Below are 27,809 nucleotides of genomic sequence, written 5' to 3' on the forward strand. Positions count from 1 at the left end.
GGCTATTGTGTGCCAGGGGCTTCTGCCCCCACTCTGTGGATTGGTTAGGACCTGTGATATTTGGATGGCCTAGGGCCTGGTCCTGGCTGTGGATGACTAGTGTGTACCAGTGGGGTATCCTAGTTGTGTCAGAGAGCTTTTGTTGAGGGAAATCCCTGTGGGTTCAGAGTGGCGAAAAACTGGAAGGTGGCCCTGCCCTGCAGGCCCGTTTCCGTGGTTTTGTCGCCCAAAGCATTGAAGACCATCAGTGTAGTGATTGGTCTACCCTGCGTTTTGGCTGGAAGGGGGATGTGTTGGACCCGGTCCTTTGGGCAGGTTCACCCTGTGACTTTTTGCTTTTTCCTAGCCTGTTTTTGGAACCTGGATTGGTGATTTTAGGCCTCTGCGCACTTTTTCACTGTGGTACAGTGTAAAGTGCGTGTGCTCTCTGTGTATGGATGGTGAGTGACCTGCCCTCCCATAGGAATGAATGGGGAATATGTATGCCCATGGTAGATTCCTGATGCATGGGGAGTGCAGGGTCGAGTTTGATATGTGTGAACTCGTGAGAGGGAATGCTGCAGAATGGTATATGCGGCATGGCTGTGTCTAGTCTAGAAGCGCCACTTTTAGAAGTTGCCATAATTGTGTAGTGAGTCTGCTGGCACGTGATTGGCTGATGTGCCTGGGCCTGCTGGTGGATGGACTGTCTGTTTTGAGTAGGACGGGGTCTGCAGGGCCCTGGAGGAGGGGGTCTGAGTCAGCCATAGATGAAAGGCCCCCATCTGCTGTCACGGATGGGAGGGAAGAGCTCTGGTGGTACCAGGCGGTGCCTGTCAGCCCACCCTGCTGCCTCTCCCTCCGGATGGCCCACTGTCACCTCTGACCTGAGGCTGACAGGAGAGGGAAACCAGATACACCCAGGGCTTAGGGCTCGCTCACACAAAGACTTCAAAAGACTTCAAAGCCTTTTCTGTGTATAAGAAGGGGCTGTGTTCCCTTCCAGGTTGTTCTTGTCTTGTTCTGTTGCTGACGGGAATCTACCCGGGGCGGGCGCTGCCCAGCACCTGGAGGCTGATGGACTGCTGGGGGACTCTTCCTGACTGTCCCCTTGCCTGCTGCATTGCTTGGAAGACTTTGCTGGTCAATAGCGCTTAGGAGCGCTTTGCCTATTTTTCTAGCGCTTTGGAGCGCTTTATTGCCCCAAGCGCTGGAGAGCGCTTTATTTGTCTTCACAGCGCTACTTGGCCCCAAGCGCTTAATAGCGCTTCAACTTTTATGGGGGCTGGTTGTATCGAGGGTGCCACCCCTCGGATCGTGGTTCCCCGCCTGCCTGCCTAAAGAGGAGGGCCGCTGCGCTGCCCGCAGCGACCCGGAAGTGGTCGGCCGGCCGGCCAATCTCAGCGCGGCCGGCCGGAAGTCCCGCCCCCCCCGCAGTCGGCGGGGAGAGGACGAAGAAGGCGCGGGAGATGGCGGCGGTGGACGGGGCTCCTCTCGGCTGAGGGAGCCCCAGAGAAACGTGGCGGCCAGCTGACAGGGCTCCCGTGTGCCGAGGGAGCCCTGCCGAGAGAGAGAGGTCCGGCGCGGGAGCAGCGAGGCTCCCATGGGACCGGTGCTGCCGCGCGGAGGAAGGCGTGCCGAGGAATGGCTGCTGGGGCTCCCGTGTGCTGAGGGAGCCCCGAGTGAGCAGAGCGGAGGGGGCGCGAGGCACATGGTCGGTGCCTGCCCCTACCGCAGCCGGCGAGAGTGAGCCGCCGCCCAGGAGAGAAGCCACCGCCCGGAGGAGCCCACCCCAGAGAGCCCGGTGAGTCGGAAGGGCTGGGGGGGGGCTCCGTGCAGCTGCTGTTGGTGCCGGAGAGCGGCACCTGGGCGGGAGTGGAGGTAGGGCGGCCCCAGCTGACAGTGGGCCGCCCCCAGGTTTCGACGGAGCCTGAGGCTCCAAAGCCCATATTTATGTTGAGAGCCCCGGAAGGCGCAGGGGGCGTGTCGTAACTCTGAGTCCCCCGAGTGGGACTCCAACGGAGTGGGTGACTTCCCTACGAGCCCTGAGAGGCTCCAACGCAGGCCATATTTGTTTAAGGAGTCGAGATGGCTCCTGGGACACCTCGGGGCATATTGTCGATGCCCGTCCCCTCCTGGGCTTGTGTAGGTCTGGTGCCAGTGAAAGCACCATGGTTGTTCTAAGAGCCTGCTAGGCTCAGGGGGCATATTTGTTCAGAGCCTGGGTGGCTTCAACGTTGCGCAGTGTCATGCCAGAGCCTGTGTGGCTCCAACGTGGACCTAGCTGTGGGTAGAGCCCGCGGGGCTACAGCGTGGTGCAGTTTGCGCCTGAGGGCCAGTGAGGGCCCGGGCACAGTTTTGATGATTCTCCAGCTGCCCAGCAATTAGTGGGAAGCTGCACCGTTTAGGCGCAATTTCAGGAGAGAGTCCCTGTGTGGGACAGCGAGGGCACAGTGGTGCCCGGCCTTCCCAACTGCGTAGCCCTTAGTGCCAGCTGCAACGTTTAGGCCCTTGTGAGTGTTCCCAGGGGCCCAGCAAGTAGTGGGCCCCTGCATCGTTTAGGCCCCTGACATTGAGACTCAGGGCGTGCTAGCCCCAACAAGGCCAGTTGGCCTAGGGACTGCCACAGAGGGTGGCTTATGTAGGTTTTGCGCAATTGTATGGTTCTTGCACCTCTGAATGTGATTTCTTGCATCATGTCTTATTCCTGCACCTCTGAATGTTTTTAGACATCATGTGACTATTGCGCTACTGTATTATTCTGGTACCTCTGAATGTAATTTTATTGCATCATGTGCTTTATTCTTAACACCGCTGAATGTGTAGGTTTATACATTATGTGTTTCTCTTTACTACTCCTCTGAATGTATATTTATGCATCATGGGTAATGTGTCCTTTCTTAGACCCCTAAAACGCTGTGTGCTACTTAGGTGGTTTTCCTTTACTACTCCTCTGAATGTGTTTTATACATCATGGGTAATGTGTTCTTTCTTAGACCCCTAAATGCTGTGTGATACTTAGGGGGTTGTTCTTCTTAGTACAGGTGGTCCTAGTGAGGTCCTGGTCCCCTGCGTGACAGTCTCCTAAGGGGTTAGGGTTGCGTAGGTGGTACTTACCTGTTCCCAGTAGTTACTGGATGTGATCTATAACTGTTACTTTGTGTTACAGTGAAGTTTATATACTTTTATTCTACTTACTGACAAGTATTTCTATATCTGCAAAGTGTTGATTCAGACAGTGGCCCATGTGGCCCTGTCTTGTAAATAGTCCCTTGTGAATATTGCCGTGCCAGTTGGCACAAGGTACATGTGTAATTTCTATCTGATATGTTTTGACAATACAAAAGTTATTTTAATATAACCTTGTGTGGAGTCTCTTTTGTGGTGTACCTAGTATGTTGTTGCTGTTGTGCGCTGACGCAAATGCTTTACACATCGCCTCCGAGTTTAGCCTAGACTGCTCGTGCCAAGCTACCTAGAGGGTGAGCAGGGGTTATCTTGGCGTGTGACTTCCTTGCCCTGACTGGAATGGTGGTTTCGGCCTGGCTTTGGCGTCAGCCTTAGCCTACCCGAAATAGCCGGTTTCCTACACTCCTGTTCTCCCGGGCACTGTAGCTCCCAGCGCCGATTCAGCGCTGCAGCGTCGCAGCGTTGTGAAGACCGGAAATCCATTCACCGTGGAAGGAGGAAGGAGGAAGGAGGAAGGAGTTGGCAGTGGGAGCTTCTTGGAAAGCACGGAAGCCAACGCGATGCCTCACAGAAACAGAGAGCAAAACGCTGCAAGGTCACCTTGTGACCAGTATAGCCAGCCCTGACCAGTATGCAGTTACATGTACAACACTTTCCATGTAAGAGGCAAGGAAGGATGGCATGAATGAGCTTTGCCTTCAGCATGCCCTTGTGATAGATTGAAAGTTGTAGGGAATCACAGTGTTGACAATTCAGGATGCAAATTGTGATTTACAATATCACTTTGGTACAATGACATTTCGGGTTTTCCTTCGCCAAGCCTGCCACTGTGAAAAAAGCAATCATAGTACATGAACGTGAGGCAAATACATATATTCACATACATTTCTCACCGGAATACTATGCAATTCAGTATACTAACAGTAATAAGTGCTAATTGGGCATGGGAGGCGAAAGAGAGGTTACGGGAGAGGCAGGGCTTGTAACCCCAGCCCACGGCAATTGACCCGATTCAAGAGGGTAACTCCCGATTTTAAGGCCAAAAACGGCTTAATTGTGGCTGTCTACTGCCTGAAATTGCCTCTGCTTCAATAGAAGTCAATGGGGGGGGAGCACATTCTCCCTATTATTATTATTATTTTTTTAATCTTCCACTTTCCTCTTCTAAAACGTTTGCGTACATGCCCTAGGCCTTAACCGATAACACTAGAGGAGTCCAAGAATTCCCTTTTAAAAACATGTGTAACTGTACTATATAGTGCGGTTTAAAATTCATTCACTTTTCATTTAAATCGAAATTTCCCAAATGTTACCTTAACGTGACTCTTATAGGAGGAAGTGTCAGCTTAATTTATAAAATATTAAGTGCAGGTGCTCTCATTTTTTTTAGGACGCCACACCCACTTCCCACGGCTCCGCCCACTTCATCCAGTGACTCCACCCACTTTCTTAATCGGCTCCACCCACATACACAAGCCTCAACACATCAGAGTCACCTCCTAACTCCTTGAGGTCTGCAAGAAGCTGAAGACTTGGCTTGTCACATAAGCACCTTGGGGACCTCACACCTACACACCTGCCGATGCACCTGGATACCCTCTCAGGTCATTAGTGCGCTATGCAAATCAATATAACATAACATAACATATGGGAAGCTAGTAAGACAACAACTTAAAAGTGAACTCAAATTAGAGAATGTGTGTATATCTCAAAATGCTTTAGGAAAGGTAATTTGAGGACTTGCTGCAGCTTTGCAAACTAAAGAGAACGTGTTTGTACTGTGCTGTTTAAAAAAAGAAATAAATGCATGAAGGAAGGAATATATTAAAGAAAGTAACAACACATGCAGGCAGGTAGGGGAGAAATGGAGTGAGGAAATAAATAAGTAATGGATGAAATGAGGAAATAAAAGAATGTGAAAGGAAGAAATGAAAGGATAGAGGAAGAAAGGCAGTGAAGTATGTGTGGTGGATGAATAGAAAGAAGAAAGGAAAGGAGGAAGACAAGCACAACGAAGGATTGAGGATAAGAAAGGAAGAAATTAAAGAAAGGATGAAAGGAGCAGCAGCAAAAAAATAATAAGGAATAAATGCACCAAGAAAGGAGGGATGGGGAATGAATGAGGGTGTAAGAAATTAAGAATTGAAAGAGGAAAGGAAGCATCCCTGAAGGTGCTGAGGAAGAGAAAAAGGAAAAGAAAAAGATGGGAGGAAGGAAAGATAAGAGGTCAGGGGAATGGATACGAGTGTGAAAGGTATTGGGTCAAGGAGGGATAGAGGGAATAATAGCAGTATAATATTGCAAAGATATTGAAAAACAAAAACTTAAAATACGTTTCTGTGTCCTTAACACACCATGTATGTTTGCAAAGCACATACTCACCAAAGGGGGCCTTGACACCGAATTTAAAATGTTACCAAGCTCAATGGCACTAATTTTATCGACCTCAGAAAGATGAAAGGCTGAGTGGCCATACCAAGAATTACATTTATGAACCTGAGATCAAACACAGATTCCTGGAATGGATATAAAGTTATGCACAAGAAGGGAAAGTGAGGAAGGAGGAGAGGTCTGAAGGCAAAGCTAAATATGGTAGACAAAGAACTTGAAGAGAAGTGGGGAAAGCAGAGGTTGGGAGTGCAGGATTGGATGGAACAAGAATGAAAAGGGGAAAGAGGAGAACTTCAAGGGAAGAAGAGCAGACAATTGGGAGTTTGTGAAAGGGGAGTGGAAGGGAAACATGGGAAGGTGAAAAATCAAAAGCAATTAATGAGGGGAGGCAACGATTAAGAGGAAACTCGGACATAGGCCAGAAAGTGAAGGAAAATTGGAGAGAAGGGAAAGAGTGAGGTGTGAAGAGGAGGAAGGAAAGTGAATACTGAGGGAATGCTAGAGTACACCTCTGTTTTATTAAATCTATTCTAAATTACATAACGTTGAGGGGTGACAGGGCTGTTTCATTCTTGGCCTGTCTCATCAATGTGTAGCTGTGATGTCCAAGGCACACAATAGCGATTTTTTTTTTAACTGTGTTAGGGTTTTTGCCATCAAAATATGTTTTTGTGGCATCACAATAGGTTCTCCGTGACAAAGTTAAACCCACTGACCTAGCCGCATGAATACAGTTCTGCCATCTGCATGGCACACATTAACCCTCTGTGCTCCAATCAAAATTTGCACTAGACAAAATTCTGATCTCTCTCTAGCAGGAACTTAACATTTAATCACCAGGGTGCAGCGTTTTCTTTATATTTTTCTAGTTGCCTGAATCTTGCCGAAACACACAAGGAACTCCGCAGCAGTCGCTTGTAATCCAAGTTATTAATTTCCTAATACAGTGTCCCCCAACGGATCACCTCTGAACTCAACATCAGGTGCTCACCACCCTAAAAGCTGGCCCTGTCCGATGCCCAGCTGTTGGTCACCCAAAGCGAAATGCTCAAGTATTAGACTTCAAATGCATGTTGCCAGAATCATGCAAGAATTCACTTTTTATTGTCTGACTTTCTTACACTGCTGCTGTCAGTCGCCTCAAAGCACAAGACAATACATACATACATGAAACTGACTTTTCAAACAAGTACATATACAAACATGGCATGTGCTAGACAAAAATGTAAAAAAAATACACGCCTGAAGAGCGTAAGACTCCCTCACTTGCCTAGTATCCCTGCTTTGTCACTAGCAAGCACTGTGCTCCCAGTATACACAAGCAGATTTCTAATTGTAGATAAAATGCAAAGACAGTGCATGTTACAATACTGCGCATGCACGGGGCCCCCAATGCTGCGCCACACCCGGACAAAAACACAAAGGGATGAAGCTGCACCCCTGGTTATAACTCAGATTCCACTTCTATTCCGACGCAGAGACAATATAGTGGGATGTAGGAAACAGAAAATGGACCATAAAAAACAGAGTGTAACTTTGCGCCCATCAAGCATTGGCAATCACAACTAGTTTCCATACCAGGCACACATCTGAACCAAACAGGACAGGTATGACTCACTTAAACTGGCATCACCACTACTTTTGTTCAGGTCTCATCTTGGCTGGAGGCTAGATGTGCCCGACACCTTGGTGTCAATGCCATCTAGGAAGCAAAGATACACAGTTTCACTTCAAAACTATTATTTGGCAGGAGGGTTTTGATTTTTTTGAGCTCTGTACATAGGTGGGTATGTCCAGAAAGAATTTTGAATGCATGTATTCATTTGAGGAATTATACTAATCACCACTTAGATAGCACTTCTAATAAGTGGTTACTACTACCCAAAGGAACACATACGCAGTCACCAACAGAACTATGTTGTATGCTATTTCACAATGAGTCAATCCTGTAACAAGACTGCATGCAGATGTCACCAGCAAACGCACTGACAACCCGTTATCTTATTTTAACTGCTGGACCCAGGGAACGTGCTGGGTACACAAAGATCTATTTAGCTGCAGCAGGTCCATTAACATTGTAGGACACGTTAAAATGCAGATGGTTCGTGACCACTTATGTAAGACAAAACTGAATCATTAACACTTGGATGGGTCTGATGAAGCAAAGCTTCGCATTTGCGACTTGCCGTATTCATGAACCTCGCTCATGTGTAACAAAAGTAATAATTTGTACGTCTTACTAACTTTTATTTCATGTTTGAAACGAAAATGAATGAAGCTTGCATATGTGTATTTCGAATACGATTAATTCGAGTCAATAAAATGGCCGCTGCTTTGAAATAGCTTCTGCGCATGCGTCAGTCACACTCACGTGTCCTGACGTGTTTGCAGGTTTGGAGGGAAATAGTTGCGCATGCGTAATACATAGCTTTGGCAGTAACGTGGTACTGCTCGTGCCATTGCTCTTGTGACCGTGTATATGTAGCTAACATTTAGACTGCATAAGTATATTTTATAGTGATAAGTTGAAAGTACAAATCCAATGATGTGTTTTCATAACGTTATTTTTATGTATTAATTTGTTCTCGCTTACTTTTCATGTACCGCGGGAAATGGGGGTCTGACTGAGCCAAAAGCCATCTTGGAGGTCCTTACTGCGCAGGACCGTCCGCCTGGGGAAAAGTCAACCTTGGCTGGTGGAACTCAGCCAGCTGGCAGGGATGGGCAAGATGCTCCTGAGAAGCTGACCTGCGAACTCAGCAGGACGGAGACATGTGTCCCCATTCTGAAACAATGTAAACTTGTCATTGTATTTCCCTGGACTTTCACATGAGAACCCCAATCTCGCTAGGCGGTACCCAGAGATGCAAAGTAGGCATCGAAATAGTGTGTTCTGATTGGTGTGTTACCCAAATCCTACCTTAGGACCAATCCAAATTGCGGGATTCTGACACTTTGCAACATTGGGGGGTGGTACACCGTCCCCAAACTGTATATCTACCCTGGGTTCACCTAGGGAATTTGTCCGACTTGTCTGGTTTAGCTGACCTGTCACTGACCCAACGCACTCAATAGGTGACTGAAGATACAGAGTACTGCGGAGTACTCTGTCCGAAATTGACCATAGACTAAGGTTTTACTAAACCTTAAAGTGCTGGCGAAGCACTTTGCTGGGAGTTCGCTGACCCAATCGGGGTCTTGATCGATAACTGCAGAGAGGGTGGAGCGCAGGCGTTGCTTCCAAACTGCGGGTGCGGTCCTGTCCTGAGCGGTCCTGTCCTGAGGGGTTCCTGTCCTGAGGTCCTGTCCTGATTTCTAATCTGAGGGTTTCCTGTCCTGTCCTGGGTGTCCATTCTGCACCTGCTGTCCTTTGAGGGGTATCCTTCCTTGAGGGTTTCCTGTCCTTAACTGACCCTTGGCCAGGGTTTGGTTTCCACACCAGTCTAGGTAAATATTGCTCTAAACTCTTAAACCTTGCACCTTTCTATTTTCTGTCTTTTGCTTCAATAAAGACACACCTTTGCATATGTTGAACTTTCCATGCTTTTGCTGAAACTATTGAAAACGTAAAGTCATTTGCATATTTTTATAACGTATTCCCATGTTACCCTACCTGTTAGAAATCATATTTTGCATTGCAGTTTGTCATTTTCTGATATGGTCTAGAACGGCCTTTCTTAAACTGTCCAAAGAACTTTTGCCTTAATTGCATAGCGTTTCCTGTTGCATCCCATATTAGCATTTCCATGATTACCCTGACTTTATTTCTCTATAGTTATGTACTTTTCATTATCTTGATTATCGATTGTCTTATCCTTGTGAATCTCATGCTTTCAGAAAACGAACTTTAGATAAAGACTTTAAAACTTCCAGTTGTCCGTGGTCATTTTACAAAGGTATTGAATGTCATATTTGAGTTGTATTTTGCTGCCTTTCCTTTTACAGCTAGCTCCCTGATCCATTGTGGTCATAGGTACCCGTGTCGGTGGATGGTAAGTCGGGTACGCTGAGTAATAACAGTAGGGAATTCACACAAATCGGTAGCAGCCCGTGAAGTCACCCGGTCAATGTATATGGTGAATTGAAATATATGGGCCGGAAGCGGCGAAATTATTGGTTGGGTGACCTCGCGCGCTCTATCAGTTTTTCTGGTAGGAGAGGTATGGTTAGGGACTAGTTAAAGGTTAGGTAGGACTAGTTAGTCTAGTCAAGTCGGTAGCTGCTAGTATATTAATGCTGCTACAAGAGCGGCCGTTCCGAGGGACCTGATCATTCTCTTGAGAATACGCTGCTTTGAAATTTATGAATTGTTTTATCATTGTTATTCTTGTTCTTATATTGTTATATGTATTAATTCATGCATTTGTAAACCGTCTCGTTCAATGTTGTCCGAACTCCCCGGGGAATTGAAAAGGCAAAGTGGTGAATAGAATCCATTTGCCTTGAGGTCGCAGGCTCGAGGAAAGTTAGGTGCAGGTTAAGTGGACAGGGAAGCACTAACTAGGGTTTTTTCTGAATACGTGTGTGAATAAATGTCAGTAACGAGGTTCATTGGCAAAATTCCCATAGTGGCGTAACCTAGTAAGGGTCACATCGGAAGAGTAGCAGGTTCATCGGAGCTTGGGTGAAAGCAGAGGGGTCCGCTGAGAAACCTTAGACTCAGATATATCCCGGAGAAGTGGATGAGTTTAGGGAAGTAACAGGTTCACCGATGCTAGAGTGAAGGGTAGGCGGAAGAGATCTACCCGCAGCGCGTGAAAAGTAAATGGAAGTAGTTTACTTGCAGTAAAATAAATCTTTCTCTGTCTAGACACTTGAGCACTGTGGCGAATGTGTATTCGTTGTAAAATAACCAAGCACTAGCACTTTAGAAAGAAAGAAAGTTTCCGTTACCTTGTGAAGGGAGGGAGTCAGTCGCAAAGCGTCTCTGACGTCACTCCGTGCCGCGCTGGGATTGGTAGAAACAACGGGCGGGTAGCGGGGCTGGAATTGTGAAGGAGGGGTGAGCGCCGAAGCGTGAGAACTGTCTCACGAAGGGGCCGCGCACCCATTGGTCGAAACTATTTGAACGCGTGCACCCCATTGGTCGCACGGGATTGCAAGACGCGTTCTGATTGGAGGTAACTTTGTAAACAAAGTTAAGCGTAGAAATCGTATGTGGCACTCGTATTGTCCAGAGACTAGACCCGATCCAAGAAACCAAGGGTTTGAAAGGGATCAGTGGAAAGCCAATAGATACGATATTATGTACGGAACTAAGAGAAAAATGTCCCTTGTAAATAGGGTAAAGAATTACTTCAAAACGGACAAACCGATTAAATCCAGAGAGGGCGTTATTGTCCCACCACCCAATACTCCCGCCTCTTTCATGATGTTTGATCGAGGGTACAATACCTGTGTGTGGTTGGAAAATTGGGTAAAGTACACAAAAGATGACGGAATATTGGCTTTTCCGTTAGACGGTACTTTCAATGGTAGGATTTTATTTAATTTGAGAACCCGAATGAATGAATTGCATCCCAGACCGAGACTAACGCAATATGAGGCATTAGAGGAATGGGAGATTGAGGCTTTCGAAAGAGAGAAACCCCGAATGGACAAAGGTCTGACCAAGTGGTTCCCAAGGCTGAAACAAGAGACCAGGGATAAAAGGATGAAACAATGGAGACAGAGCATGATTGTTGAGGGTCTGTTTCCCATGATGCCAGCATGTACCCCTTCTGCGGGAGAGAAAAGGACAGAAAAGAGTAAGCATTGGGGAGCTCTTGGGGAGTCAGACGATGAATTATTAGATGACATCTTTACACGGAGTCCGCCCCCTTATAATGAAGGAGCCCGACCTTCCAGTGCAGGAGAGAATCCCCAGCGTCCATCTATTAAGGAAGAGGACAGATCCCTAAGTAGGGGGGGAGGGGGTCAGGTACTGCCCTATTTTGAGGATCCCGGACCCGCGGAGGTACGAGATATATATCCTAGAGTGCCCGTGAGCCCGGAGGAAAAATATTCCCGTGAGAGAGCCTTTTTCCCCAGACCTCTTTATGAAAACGAAGAAAAACAATTAAGTTCAGGAATGCCCTTTTTACAGCCTCCATATGGGGAAGAGCGCAGGTCATTTGGCACAGGAACTTTGTTCCCTAAACCAAATTATGGTGGAGGACCAAGTGAAACGCATCCTACTGCCCCGAGTTTTACCCCTCACCTGACCCCACAGATGATACCTGACCGGACATTAGGAAGAGTACTAGATGAAAGGGAGCAAGAGGCCCTAGCTAGACAGAGAACAGAAATAATTCAGAAAATCTCCCAGTTAAATAACAGTCCTGAAGCATTGACTATTCCGGTAACAATTGGACCAGTGGTTCCGTTATATGGGAATAATCAGGGAAGTCCAAACCCTCCAGTTATTAACCCAATCATGGCCCCACCAAGGCAAGAGCCCCTACTGATAGACGATCAGTCCAGTGAGTGCGAGTCCGAAGTTGTGTTCTTGGACCTGCCCAACAAACAGACCGGGAAGGGAGTGCAGAAGAGGCATAATCCTTTTAATGCGAAAGAAATTAAATTAGAATCAACGTCAGGTACTAGGAGTGTCTCTCTGGTAACTCCGGAAGAAATTGAAAATTGGAGTTGTGAGTTAGAAAAACAGACTCCGCAAACGAAACCTTTAGACCTCTACAAACTGAGGGTAGAAATAGAGGAATTAATGGCAGGAAATGTGGGATTAGACAGATTAAATACCTATTCTGAAGAAGAATTGCTGTTTATGTGTAAAAGCCTTACCAGAAGTACCAGAGTACTCCACGAAAAGCTGACAGACACTGCAGCTAGTATGGGGGTAGATATTTCAAGGTCCAAGCCCTTGCAAAAACCTTACAGAGCTGAATTCTCAGACAAAGATATAGAGAACTTGAATGTGTCAGGGAAAAAGTTGCAGATTAAAGAATTGTTAGCAATTTTGCAGAAATGGGGAGATGTGGAAAAATGGAAAAGCAGGTGGGCACGAAAGAAAGATGAGGCTCGATCCAGACAAGCGACCCCTGAGTTCGCTTTGAGAGAAGTAGACAAGCCCGAACAGTTATGCCCCATGCGTGAAGTACCAGGTGGGAGGTATGTGCACGTTCCATGGTCCAGACAGGATATTGTGTCCTTTACTAACGATTTCCCGAAATTGCGCGAAAAGCCAGTTGACTGGTACCGGCAGGTGGAAAGGTTCGTAAAGGTGCAAAAATGCCTGTGGAAAGACCTAGATGGATTTTTCGATATCGTGGTCCCGGTAGATCTATGGACCGAGTGTAAAATAGCCATAGCCTGGCCTAGTGAGGAGTACCCGAGGGACTCTAACACAGGGGAACCATCGATTGAAGTAATGAAAAAATATGAACAAGTAATTCAGCATTTGAAAAATAAGGTGCCAGCAAAGGAAACTGATTGGACCAGGATAGATAGAACGACGCAGGAAAGAGACGAGACAATACACTCCTATTATGAAAGGCTGTTGCAGGTGTTTAAAACCTACAGTGGTATAGATAACATCGAGATGAAGGATATGACGCATTTCATTTACAGGTTTGTAAACGGTTTAAGACCCGAAATTTGTCAATGGATAAAGGATAATAAGATCTGTTGGCATACCAAAAAGGTAGACGAGGTCCTGCGGTACGCAAAGTACTGCGAGGACGAGATGGCAGAAAAGAAAAAGGCTCTCAAGGAGAAGGTTATGTGGGCTCAAGTGAAGCTCGCAGAACAGCAGGAAAAACAGTTGAGTAATATGGTCAAAAACACTCAGAACCAAGGTCCTGGGGGTGGGGGAGGAGGTAAGCCCCGGCCCAAAATGAGCAGAGAAGAGGCTATGAAGAAATTTCCCTGTCACCAGTGCGGAGAAATTGGACACTGGCGAAACGAGTGTCCTTATTTGCCTGACGATAACCCCAAAACACCTGATTTAACTCCACAGACGCAGAAAGAAAGACCAAGAAAGACTCAACCACAGGTAAAAACAATTCAGGTGCCCCGAGCTCCAAAGCAAGTATATAAGGGAAAAGTCACAGAGGGTGATGAGATAGAAGTCTGGGAAAGCAATGAGAACAGAAATGCAGCAACTTCGCAGTATTTGTTAAATGATACCTTCCTTTGTGATGACCAGTACTGACGGGGCCTGAGAGGGGAGGACGAGGAGTGCGTACTTGGCGCCTCCTTGCCGGTAGACCAGTCCGGACCATACATTGAAGGAAAGGTTGACGGAAATGATGTCACTTTTCTGTTGGACACTGGTGCTACCCGTTCTACTGTGAGAACAGTGGACGTTCCAAACCTACCCCTCTCGGGAGAAGCCATCCAAGTAGTGGGTGTATCTAATCAATTGATTAGTACTCCTGTTACCAAGCCCATGGAGATCTCAATCGGAAACTTTAAGGAAATGTATAGATTTGTCGTTTGTGACACCAGTCCAGTGAACTTACTGGGCCGTGACTTGCTGTGTAAAATGAATTGTACCATCTTTTGCACACCAAAGGGCGTTGAAATTCAGACCCCAGATAAAGATGGCATTTATAAATTAATGTTAATCAGACCTGACTCAGAAATTAAACGAATGACTATGCAGGATTTGCCCCAAGAACTCCAAGAAGCAGTGAAGCCAGAAGTATGGGACTTTACTGGGAAAGATGTAGGGTTAATGAAAAACGTGGACCCCATACAGATAGCAATAAAGGACAATGCAGTATACCCCAATACTAAACCCTACAGAATGAATGCAGAAGTGAGAGCAGGTGTCACTCTGGAAATACAGAAATTACTAGAAGGAAACATCATACAGGAAGTATTGAGTAGCCCATGTAACTCACCGATTATGGGCATCAAGAAGCCTAGTGGCAAGTATAGAGTAGTGCAGGACCTACGAAAAGTCAACAAGATAGTGGTCCCCTGCTGCCCTATTGTCCCGAACCCAGCAGTGATTCTGTATCAGATTCCCTGGGATGCTGAGTGGTTCACTGTGATAGACCTATGTCATGCATTCTTTTCCATTCCCTTGCATCCAGATAGCAAATTTCTTTTCTCATTTGCCTTCAATGGTCACGTGTATGTCTGGAACAGGGTCCCTCAAGGGTACACAGAGAGCCCCTCTATCTTTAATCAGATCTTGAAAAAATGTCTGGAAACTTTGGTCTTACCTGGAAACTCTGTCCTAGTGCAGTACATTGACGACCTCTTGGTAGCGTCTAAAAGTCATAGGGATTGTGTGATTGACACCATTGCCCTACTGAATCACCTGAGTGAGAAGGGACATAAAGTAGCCCCTGACAAATTACAGTTCTGTGCAAAATCAGTGAAATATCTGGGGCACCAGATAGAGAAAGGTGTCAGGAAAGTAACATCAGAAAGGGTGAGAATAATTCAAAAGATGCAGTTACCCCGTACTCAGAAAGAGATCAGAATGTTCCTGGGAGTGATAGGATACTGCAGGCAATGGATTCTGGGATTTGCAGTCCTAGCTAGGCCCTTGATAAAAATGACCAAGAGAGGAACACCGGATGTTGTACAATGGGATGATGAAAGCTTAACAGCCTTCACAAAACTACAGGATTGTCTGTGTACAGCCCCTGCATTGGGAATGCCAGACTATTCCAAGGAATTTGCCCTATTCTGTGACACTCGCGATAATTGCGCGTTGTCAGTCCTGACACAAGAACATGGCACAACCAGAAGGCCTGTGGCATATTTCTTTGCCACCCTGGATCCAGTGGCTGCTGGATTACCAGGATGTCTGAAAGCAGTAGCTGCTACCTGCGCAAGTTTACAGCAGAGTGAGCCCATTGTCATGGGACATCCTGTAACTGTGTATGTTCCACATGGAGTGGTAATTTTACTGACCAGGACGAAGACTCAGTATCTCACCCCTAGTCGGCTGACTAAATACGAGAGGATTCTTGTGGGTGCTGCAAATGTAAACATTGTTAGGTGCAGTATTCTGAACCCCGCCACTTTGCTCCCCGACCCAATAGATATGGAAGGTGGGGTGGATGATGAGCATGATTGTATTGATTTAACAGAATTCAACACCAAGCCCCGCCCAGACATTAAAGAAACACCATTGCCTGTGCATGACAAGGAATTATTTGTGGATGGTTCATGTCTAAGACATGAGCAAGGAGGCCTGAGTGCCGCCTATGCGGTAGTCTCCTTAACAAAAATTGAAGAAGCAGGTTATCTATTTGACGTAAAGTCTGCACAAGTAGCCGAATTGATAGCTATGATAAAAGCTTGCAAAATTGGGAAAAACTTACGCATAACAGAGTATACTGATAGTCAGTACTGTTATGGGGTTGTGCATGACTTTGGCCAGTTGTGGCTACAAAGGGAGTTCCTGACTTCATCAGGTACCCCTATTCGAAATGGAAAAGTGGTTCAAGACCTTTTAGAGGCAATCCAGTTACCACAGGAACTGGCAGTGGTAAAGTGTGTCGCTCATAAGAAGAGCATGGACACTGTATCACTGGGAAATGATTTTGCTGATCGAGTGGCCCAATGGTGCGCCAGAGATCGATATATCATAAATCCAAAACGAGGGGGGCCCGGAACCAGCTGCCAACTTCAAGTGTTTGAAGAAGTGCCTACATGGGATGAAGTGAAAGAGTGGCAGCAGGCGGCACCTTGAAAAGAGAGAGAGAGGTGGAAGGAAGACGGGTGTAGACCAAGACGTGTGGATGGTGTCATCTTGGGCCCAACTGGTATGCCTGTGTTACCTAGACACTTACTTAGCACAATGGCGAGATTGATACATGAAGGATCACACATTGGTAGGGACGCCATGATTCTAGTGTTCCAACAGACTTGGTACAGTAAAAAGTTCAGGAAAGTAGCAGAGTCCCTCTGCCAGAGGTGCCTCCCATGTCAAAGGATGAACGCAGGCAAAAGAACTGCGGTGGAACTGGGAAAAATTGGGAGGTCCGGGGGTCCCTTTGTGAGAATACAGGTTGATTTCATCACCATGCCACGTTGTGAAGGGAAACGATATGTCCTTGTCATGGTCTGCCTATTTTCGAAGTGGGTGGAAGCTTTCCCTACGCCCCAAAATGACGCAATGACAGTAGCTAAGTGTTTACTTAAAGAACTGATACCTAGGTTCGGGGTTCCAGTCACTATTGAATCAGATAGAGGCCGACATTTTCAGAATGAGGTAATCGACGAACTCTGTAAGGCCTTTGGAATAACACAAAAACTCCACTGTGCATATCGTCCAGAGGCTTCTGGAATAGTGGAACAAGTAAACGGAACTATCAAAAACAGACTAGCAAAACTGTGTGATGCATCTGGTATGACCTGGGTAAAGGCCCTGCCCTTGGTCCTGATGGGACTCCGAAGTATTCCTGACCGCAAGACAGGCCTAAGTCCCCATGAAATCCTGATGGGAAGAGTGATGAGACAAGCATGGGTACCAGGAAGCAAACTGTTGAGTATTACTGATGATTTGGTGCTTGAATACTGCAAGAGATTAGGTTACCAAGTGCGTTCTATCTCTCGCCAGATCGGAGAAGACGCCATCCTCAATCCAACGACCCCTCTCCACAAACTGGTCCCGGGGGACTGGGTCAAGATAAAGAAGCATACTCGGAAGAGCTGCCTGGAGCCAAGGTGGGGAGAGAAGCGTCAGGTGATCCTGGTAACAACCACAGCAGTAAAGTGTGCAGGGGTTCCACATTGGATACACGCCAGCCACACCCAGAAGGTATTACCAGACGAAAAGCCTGAAGAAGAAGGGCGTCCAGCAGAGGACTCTGCGGGAGCCAGACCAGAAGTAGCTGACGACGTACAGCCCAGTACCAGTCAAGCTGCGGGATCAGCAGACGTTGGCCCAGGAATAGTTGATAACGAACTACCAAGAGTCCAGCCTGCTGAAGGGGTCCAAGAAACTGAGCCAGAAGTAGCTGAAGACGAGCTGCCGAGCATATGGCCAGAGGAGTCGATACCATTGATTGATCTCACCGAAGACCCCATTCGAACAAGAGAGCGACTTTGTGAAGGTAGAGAGTGGACTAGAGAGGAAAAGCAAGGCACAGGCGAAGAACCTCAGGATCTTGAGATTCACATCAAAACTGAGGAAGGAGAAGGTCAGACAGGGTCAGAACAAGTGATTGATACTCCTCCACTGACTCCTGATGTCGAAAAGGGACAGACTAGACATAGCGTAATAGTTCGAGCAGAAGAAAATCAAGAGATCGAAGTGCTTGAACAGGATCAGATAGGATTAGAAGAACGTGTTCAGGAAACAGAAACAGAGACTTTTGAAAAACAAATGCAAAACTGTCCTGAACAAGGCCAGATTAGTAACCAGGCAGGAAAAATAGATGCTAGCCCTGGAACTAGCCAGATAGAAGGGGAAGAAACTGAAACAGAATTTCCACAAACTAATGAAAATAAAAGGGCAAGAGAAGAAACGAGGTCTCGGTACCAACTAAAAGACTTAAGAAAAGAAAGCACATTGAGCCTGGATACATAAAGAAATTGAGACTGAGAATAAAAACAGTAGAAGAAAAACGTGCAGAAGAAAGAAGAAGTGCTCGCATAGCAGAACAACCAGAAGACACTTCCAAGAGAAGGAGTGATCGAATAAAAAGACAAAACAAAAAGTACAAGTCTCCTGAATGGACGCTCGTTTTGGAGGAATTTGAAGATCTTGATCTAACTGACGAAAGCGACGGAGAACCAGTCCCTGAATACTCTGCCGAAGAAGAAGACGAGCCACCGTGAATTTGCACAAAGTAAGCTACTGGTGTAAAGACACAAAGAGGGGTCGAGAAACTTCTTCTGAGCCAAAATGTCTGATTCAAACGTGAATGGTAGACCTAGTTGCAGTCGTTGCAAAACATGCTGCAAGGTATGTGTATGTAGTATAGTTATAGTGATATTACTCTGGATAGGACTAACAGTTTTCATTCCTTTTGCGGTGAGCAAAAATACTAATGTTGACCCTACTGAAATTGTAAATACTGAGACTGAAGAACTAACAACACAAAGTGTAGCAATACATGAGAGAGCACTCAGACAAACAAAACGAGACCTAGAAGCATCAGATGAGGGAGGACTACATTATCATGGAGTAAAGAATAGAACGCATTTAAATGTTTTCGCAAACTTGTTAATACACCATGTAGAGACTATGGAGATTGAAGATTGCTATGTCTGCATGAAGCTACCTACCTCTGTAGCTGAAGGCGTGACATATCATCACCTGCCTCTGACCTATGGAATTTCCTGTAGCATTTTAGCTAGCTTATTTTACAAAAGAGGACCGTTACAGTACTATTACTCTAACAATGACGTGATCTTTTCTGAACTCCCTATACGTGGGAACTTGAATCCTGTACATACTAAAAGTGACGTTACTCGCTATATGGGCGAATACTTTCTGACTATAGGTAATATAGACATAGGTGACGCACACAGAGATAACTTGACCTGTTCTTTGCGTGAGCAGGAAAAGATGTTCCTGAACATGGCAGAGAAGAGGAGAATAAAAATAAAAAGAAAGGCAGATGACGAAACACAGAAAAGGCCAAAATGGGCTGAGAACATGGAAGGCACCTCAAATGGTGGAGCGGGTCCTGCTCTGTTGCTGGATTTTGAAAAGAAAGGCAAGCTATGTCTTCACCGCGAGAAGACTAGCTATTATAATAACATTTTCATTGGTTCCAGTGAATGCGAACATAATTACAAGGTAATTGGAGGATGGGGTTTCAAAAATGGGTCAGAGCCTGTGTTTCCTGGAATTTATTATATATGTGGGGACAAGGCTTATTTCAAATTGCCGGATCACTGGTATGGAAGCTGCTACTTTGGCATTGTCTTCCCGAAAATATACCATGTGAACAAAGTTGCTGGAAGCAGTGAAAATACTAATGGCTTAGTGCGTAGTAAAAGAGAAAGCATAGGTGAAATAATGGGTAGTATTTTCAGTGCACTGATACCTGGAGTGGGAGTGGTTCTGAACACTCACAGAATTTGCAAATTGTCCACTATAGTGGATGTGTTGTCTACTGACACAGCTCATGGATTTCTGCTGGTCAATACCGAACTGGTTGCGATCAGATCAATGGTTTTGCAGAACAGACTTGCTCTTGATACCTTATTAGCAAAAGAGGGCGGAGTCTGCCGGATGTTGAAGGCGCAACATTGTTGCACTTATATTCCGGACGAAAGTGTGCAGCTCAAAAGATACGTGAAAAACATTACTAATTTGGAAAGAGAACTCAAACCATTCGAGGTTGACAGTGCCTGGAAGAGACTGGTAGATGGTCTCTCAAATGTAGGTCATTGGTTTGCTGGCTTAGGTAAAAGCTTATTGTTTAAGGTACTGATGCCAATTGGAATTATAGGGCTTATCCTATTTTTCATATTTGTCTGTTGCAAGTGTCGTAAACACACCGGAAAGCATCAAGTGAATGTCAGAGGAGTGAAACGAAGTGTGGATGAGCTTGAATTAGAGGAAATGAATAATCAGATATACAAAAGGGTGAAGAATTCTCACCCTACCAAAAACGAGAGAGAAAAGCTGAATAGCTTGCTGGAAGAGATAGAGCTGTATAAGGTGTGAAAAGTTGGCATCTGGTTCCATTTGTTTTGTGATGATAGTAAATATCATCAAAGAGGGGATTGATGAAGCAAAGCTTCGCATTTGCGACTTGCCGTATTCATGAACCTCGCTCATGTGTAACAAAAGTAATAATTTGTACGTCTTACTAACTTTTATTTCATGTTTGAAACGAAAATGAATGAAGCTTGCATATGTGTATTTCTAATACGAATAATTCGAGTCAATAAAATGGCCGCTGCTTTGAAATAGCTTCTGCGCATGCGTCAGTCACACTCACGTGTCCTGACGTGTTTGCAGGTTTGGAGGGAAATAGTTGCGCATGCGTAATACATAGCTTTGGCAGTAACGTGGTACTGCTCGTGCCATTGCTCTTGTGACCGTGTATATGTAGCTAACATTTAGACTGCATAAGTATATTTTATAGTGATAAGTTGAAAGTACAAATCCAATGATGTGTTTTCATAACGTTATTTTTATGTATTAATTTGTTCTCGCTTACTTTTCATGTACCGCGGGAAATGGGGGTCTGACTGAGCCAAAAGCCATCTTGGAGGTCCTTACTGCGCAGGACCGTCCGCCTGGGGAAAAGTCAACCTTGGCTGGTGGAACTCAGCCAGCTGGCAGGGATGGGCAAGATGCTCCTGAGAAGCTGACCTGCGAACTCAGCAGGACGGAGACATGTGTCCCCATTCTGAAACAATGTAAACTTGTCATTGTATTTCCCTGGACTTTCACATGAGAACCCCAATCTCGCTAGGCGGTACCCAGAGATGCAAAGTAGGCATCGAAATAGTGTGTTCTGATTGGTGTGTTACCCAAATCCTACCTTAGGACCAATCCAAATTGCGGGATTCTGACACTTTGCAACATTGGGGGGTGGTACACCGTCCCCAAACTGTATATCTACCCTGGGTTCACCTAGGGAATTTGTCCGACTTGTCTGGTTTAGCTGACCTGTCACTGACCCAACGCACTCAATAGGTGACTGAAGATACAGAGTACTGCGGAGTACTCTGTCCGAAATTGACCATAGACTAAGGTTTTACTAAACCTTAAAGTGCTGGCGAAGCACTTTGCTGGGAGTTCGCTGACCCAATCGGGGTCTTGATCGATAACTGCAGAGAGGGTGGAGCGCAGGCGTTGCTTCCAAACTGCGAGTGCGGTCCTGTCCTGAGCGGTCCTGTCCTGAGGGGTTCCTGTCCTGAGGTCCTGTCCTGATTTCTAATCTGAGGGTTTCCTGTCCTGTCCTGGGTGTCCATTCTGCACCTGCTGTCCTTTGAGGGGTATCCTTCCTTGAGGGTTTCCTGTCCTTAACTGACCCTTGGCCAGGGTTTGGTTTCCACACCAGTCTAGGTAAATATTGCTCTAAACTCTTAAACCTTGCACCTTTCTATTTTCTGTCTTTTGCTTCAATAAAGACACACCTTTGCATATGTTGAACTTTCCATGCTTTTGCTGAAACTATTGAAAACGTAAAGTCATTTGCATATTTTTATAACGTATTCCCATGTTACCCTACCTGTTAGAAATCATATTTTGCATTGCAGTTTGTCATTTTCTGATATGGTCTAGAACGGCCTTTCTTAAACTGTCCAAAGAACTTTTGCCTTAAATGCATAGCGTTTCCTGTTGCATCCCATATGAGCATTTCCATGATTACCCTGACTTTATTTCTCTATAGTTATGTACTTTTCATTATCTTGATTATCGATTGTCTTATCCTTGTGAATCTCATGCTTTCAGAAAACGAACTTTAGATAAAGACTTTAAAACTTCCAGTTGTCCGTGGTCATTTTACAAAGGTATTGAATGTCATATTTGAGTTGTATTTTGCTGCCTTTCCTTTTACAGCTAGCTCCCTGATCCATTGTGGTCATAGGTACCCGTGTCGGTGGATGGTAAGTCGGGTACGCTGAGTAATAACAGTAGGGAATTCACACAAATTGGTAGCAGCCCGTGAAGTCACCCGGTCAATGTATATGGTGAATTGAAATATATGGGCCGGAAGCGGCGAAATTATTGGTTGGGTGACCTCGCGCGCTCTATCAGGTCTTTGTTTCTACTTTATTTTGAACAGAAATTTTAAAAAAAAAGTAAAAGTTAACACATCACCCCTTTGGACTTAACCCCCATTCTGCTGCTACCCATGACCCTCAATTTATGGGATTCTAGAGTATAGTTTCATTTTCAGCCCGTGCATCAATCGGAGAACTGTTTTGTTTGCACTTAAAACGTGTTGCGAATATTGTTAGAGGTTTTTAAATAAAGCCGCTTACGATTAAAACATAAAATGCGTTTCATCTTCCTGGTGGAGAGTTTTTTCAACAGGAGACCTGCCGTTCGTCTTCTCAATTACTGTTGACTTTCAAAGCTACTACGCCATTAGAAGGCATGCGCAGCACAAATAGCAAAGCCACCATGCAAGTTAATAATTTTATAATCTCTATAGAAACGTTTTCTTGGTGATTTTTTATGTTTAAACAAGGGCCAAGCTGATGTCGAGAGTCTTCCGTGAACTGCGCTGTGAGCTCTACTGACCTGCAGAGGTTAAAAAGCCAGAAGGAGCCGGAGCAAGTCTGTGAAAGGCTTCTGCAGGAGGGGTTCCACATGGCTGGGGGCTCTGGAAGCATACACCCTTTGCTGCCTGGCCCCTCCTGCTCTCGCCACCAGTGACTGGGGCTTCCGCTTCCCTGGAGCCAATCGTGACACCGCGCAGTATTCATTCTCCAGCCAGTGAAAAGAAACACTGCGCTGCAGCGGCGGGCCCGGCCTCAATCCAATCAAGGACACCTATAATACCTAAAACATTGCTGACGGACCGCTATTTTTAAGTGGAAGACTTTACTCCAACCATCTGGATATATATAAATTGAATAAAAGCAAAGTATGCTTTCTTTACTGATTACGGATGTTCTTTTACTTTTATTTATTAACAATTACTGGGCCCACCGCTCGGGAGAGAAAAATGTAATAGACCCGGCCCTGAGAAGTAAGTGCCGGTGCTAAGCACCGGCACAAATTAAGCTGAAACGTTGGCAACTCTTTACTTCACAGTCCGACCGGTCTTTGAATAATAAAAACGAATTTGCTCTTGGCGCTTGCTCCAAAGCAGGTTTTCGATCCTGAACACCATACAGTGGGAAATCGTTCAGAGACTCTAAATCAGCAGTTCGACATCCTCAAACTACAGCGGCCAGCAGTCATACCAATGGGCAGGCTATAGGCAACCATGGACCTGCACAGCAAGCTCCCCGCTCGGGCTCTGACAGCTACGCCACGTGCTCTGCCTGTCAGGGCCGTGGCGGCTGGGGGCGGGCTGAGGCCGCTCTGCGCATGTCCGCCTGGCTTTATCCTAGCGGGCTGAGTGAATCGGCGAGCGGCCGTTATCTTCATCCGAGCTGCATTGTCCCAACGGCGGAGGACTGGCGATGGCTTGGCCGTACCCGGTACTGTGGCTGCTCGCCCTGCTGTTGCGGTGGTGCGCGTGCCAGAGTGATGCTCCTCAGCAGGACAGCCCGCCCTACACCATCCTCCTGACACAGAACCTGGGTAAGGAAGCGGCGTTTGGGGCGGTGGGAGGCGGAGAGAGCGAGCGAGAGAGAGAGTCAGGGAAGCCATGTGTGGGCCTCCTCCTCAGTCCATAGTCTTCCTTTCCGGTATTCCGTTGTGAAGACGGAGCGCGCGCGTGCTGGCCGGTTGAGGGCATTGCGAGCCACAACGGGCCGGCGAGAGTCTTGCTGTTTTGTTTCTTCAGCGGCATCCAGAGGTCCTAGAGTAGTATTCGTGTACTGAAAGCAGGATTTGTGGCGATATGCATAATAGCTTTAATGTTGACACTGATTGGTTAATGGTCGGCGTTAGGATAGGCATTAAGGAGCGCAATCTAGGGATCAATTTGACACAAGCCATTTGTAATACTAGCATAGCCTGAGTGATAGTGTTGCCTATCTGTGGGTCAGCGTAGCACCTGATCTGCTCATCCTGAGTGTCTGGGTACCAAAGTAGCCCAGACCTTGGTAGATAGAGCTCTCCATTGCAGCCGGTGCAACACGAGTGTCGCCGCAGCCCCAACACTGATGCAAGTTAGATAACAGTGTGGATTAGGTGCTGCATACGCGCCAACTTTCTTTGAAAGAAAAGATGTCCGATTTATTTTTTCCGATTTCCGAAAATCTCAATAGGTTTCCATCTTTACCCATGTGTTTATTCTTGTCCTGCCTCTCTTTTGTGACAGCCCCAGCTTCCCAGTATACCCGTGTAGTGAAATGCTTCACCGTAGAATGAATATATTATCGGAATAATGTAATGTCCACAAGAATATAATTATTTATAAGTTTAATTATAAAGAAAGGAGCTTGTGCGGCAGTGACTGCGCAGAGTCACGGAATAACCATAGCACCCGGTGACGTCAGCTTTATACATACTTTGCATATCTATTAGCGCGTGCCTGACAACCAATGGGAGGGAATTCCTGATCACAACTAGACCATAACATCTCCTTTTCTTAAGGGAAAAACAAAGGTTGAACATCAGAAAGCTGAAGGAAACAATAATAAAGAGATGTCTAACCTAACTGGAAGTTAGGTTTACTGTACGAAATGAATTATGCAAAACATATGGCAATTACTGTATAAGTATAATCAACAGAAATGAGAGCTGACACACTTCCTATTTGAAAGAAAAAAAAAAAATACTTCATTATAATAAAGCTACATGTTAAAATCAATAATGACATACAATGGCAGTATTAATAAAAGGTAATGTAACGTTGAAAAGTTCCATGACTGTAAATAGTCCGTAATAGGAGTGGCAGACAGATGGTTCAACTGAAATGGAGCTCCACAAATTGGGATGGTAATAATGTCCTTGCAAAAAAATACATAAGAAGATACTGCGGAGTGGAAAACCGAAGACTGGAGTCACATACAAATGTATATTATTAATGGTAGCTTGAATGCGGATATATGAGTAATTACATGCTCGAAAAACACCTTCAATAGCTGCTATAAAATATATGTAAGAAAACTTAACATATTTTGCATTAAACTACTGTATGTGAGTAATAACGATAATTGACACTTTGTAGAATGACATACTATATTATGTAGAGCCAATCCAGTAAGCGAAATAAGTAACGATAGATGGATCCCACCCTTATGTACCTAATTCTTTAGGTCGAACATTTGAACCGTGAACATACTTACTCAACAAAATGACTAATCCGGCTTCTAATAATAAAAAAAAAAATTAAATATTGTCAGAAATATGAGAACGTCAGAATTGAGATTCCCTTCAATACATTCTCGGATGAACTGCAAGTAAAATGAGGTTAAACAAAACCTAACTACCTATACAACAAAATAATATTAATGAAAGGGGAGTAAAATATGAAGTGACTTACTACTTATATGCAGGGGAAAGAGTTTAGATCACATGAACTTCAATAACTCACATTGAACATATGTAACATGTATGCAACATCTGAACTGTATACTTACTACGTGATGGCTTCTAGTTGAAAATCCTATAGGAAAGAGATAAAAGACCAAGGAAACATACCCTACTACCCAATAGTACTCTGTAAGTCACCTTTAAATCCCTTTAATGACAGATGAAAGGTGTGAACTATGTAGATGAATATATTAGATAACGATATTAAAGCACGTATCCTCCTCTAACTCATCCACCATATTAATCCTTGCATCATCGTTACGCCACTTATAAAAATTTCCACAGACCTTAGGAAAATGCCCTATCTTTTTGCATTTGGTGCATCTATTTCCTATGGCTGGACAATATGTGGAATCGGCCTTATGATTCGGGGAACCACACCTGAAGCATATTACAGGGGAAGGATTAGAATCATAGTTAGGGTTATCATTTTTTCTAATATTACTATTTATCCTTCTTCTGTCAGTTACCAACGCTATATTTGAATTGACTGATTGATTCGCTTTTGCCAATTCCCTTCTACTTTCGAGTGAACGTTCGATACCCTTGGCGATATCGACAACCTCTGTCAAAGTAGGTTTCTTGCAGGCCAATAAACGTTCCTGGATCTTGTGCTCAAAACAATGGAACACAAATTGATCTCGGATGTAGATATCTGTCATGTCACCAAAATCGCATTTCATTGCTAACACCCTTAGATTTCCTATGTACTCATCAACACTCTCGGACTCTAATTGTTTTCTTAAGGCAAAACGATGTCTGCCCACCATAATGTTTTCGTCTTCGTCAAATTGTCTCTCCAACCTCTTAACTGCCTCCTGGAATTCATCCAGCGGAATAAATTGACCAGGATCTGGTTCATATTCAGGAAGACTTACAAACATTTCCTGACCAGCCACTCCCCAACAAACCAAACAGAATAGCTTTTTTTCTTTCTGCATCAAATTTCTTGCCATTGATGGCCACTATATAATTCTCAAATGCCATATACCAGCTCTTCCACTTCATACTTGGTTTACCAGGAATTTCCAGGAAGTGGGCAGGAGCATTGAATATATTTTCATTAGACATGACTTCAACTTTGACCTCCTCCTCTTTCTTAATAGATAAATTAATGGTGATGCAGACACAACTAACAAAACTGAAATGATCTGACAAATGCCAGGCTCAATAATGTGAGATAATGTTAAAATGTTAAATATCGCACCTGAATCATAAAATAATCATAAAACACTCTCTATAACATACTTATAAAATACTTGTGATATGACAATTTAATTAAATAAAATCAATGTCGGAAAGTATTTCTACACGATAAGTTCATGTAAATTTCCTTAGTGATCCTGTGAACTGAACCGGCGCTAGAGAGCTCAGTGAATACACCGCTAATTAGTACTTGAGAGAATCTCTGACGAGAATTGAAAAAAACCTGTTGCACAAAATGGCGGCACGTACTTACGTCAATGACGTATCGACGCGCTATGACCAGCTGTACAAACTGAAGCGGATAACTGAATGCTGATGAGGTATGCGTCACCTCCAGCTGACAGTTGAAAGTAACTGTCAATTTCGCTTAACGAACGAATTCCCTCAAACGCCTCTCAACTCTTCTTGATGTTTTTTTTCTGAAAAATACATCGAAATCTTTGTAATGCCGAAATTTTTAAACACAAAAACTTCACGAACATCCGCACTTGCCTTTTAGTTATCTTTCAGACGCCGCCCGACAATGACCTCATGTCAATATCACGAAACCGCTTTTCCTTCGGCAATCCTGTGATAACAACTCGAAATGTAGAAAAGAAGAATTACCGATCAGCCTTGAATTAGCTTAAGAAAGAAATGCCTTAACTTGCCTTGAAATGAAATGTAGAAATCCTGAAGAAATTCGAAACGAACTGTAGAACCTCTGAAGAACTTTCCACACAAGCTCCTAGTGAAATCGTATCCCATCCTCGTCGCCATTGTAGTGAAATGCTTCACCGTAGAATGAATATATTATCGGAATAATGTAATGTCCACAAGAATATAATTATTTATAAGTTTAATTATAAAGAAAGGAGCTTGTGCGGCAGTGACTGCGCAGAGTCACGGAATAACCATAGCACCCGGTGATGTCAGCTTTATACATACTTTGCATATCTATTAGCGCGTGCCTGACAACCAATGGGAGGGAATTCCTGATCACAACAACTAGACCATAACAACC

General features: G+C 45.0%; 1 long non-coding RNA gene across 1 annotated transcript in view; it reads right to left on the minus strand.

The window, feature by feature from the left end:
* LOC144791404 (uncharacterized) overlaps positions 1 to 22,757 on the minus strand; it is a 56,774-nt gene extending 34,017 nt beyond the window's left edge. The window contains exon 1 of the long non-coding RNA XR_013602381.1: positions 22,688 to 22,757. This is a non-coding gene — a long non-coding RNA (uncharacterized LOC144791404). The remainder of the gene's footprint in view (positions 1 to 22,687) is intronic.
* Positions 22,758 to 27,809: the final 5,052 nt, after the last annotated feature.

Source organism: Lissotriton helveticus, chromosome 11 (genome assembly GCF_964261635.1).
Source record: "Lissotriton helveticus chromosome 11, aLisHel1.1, whole genome shotgun sequence".
In the NCBI taxonomy this organism is placed as follows: domain Eukaryota; kingdom Metazoa; phylum Chordata; class Amphibia; order Caudata; family Salamandridae; genus Lissotriton; species Lissotriton helveticus.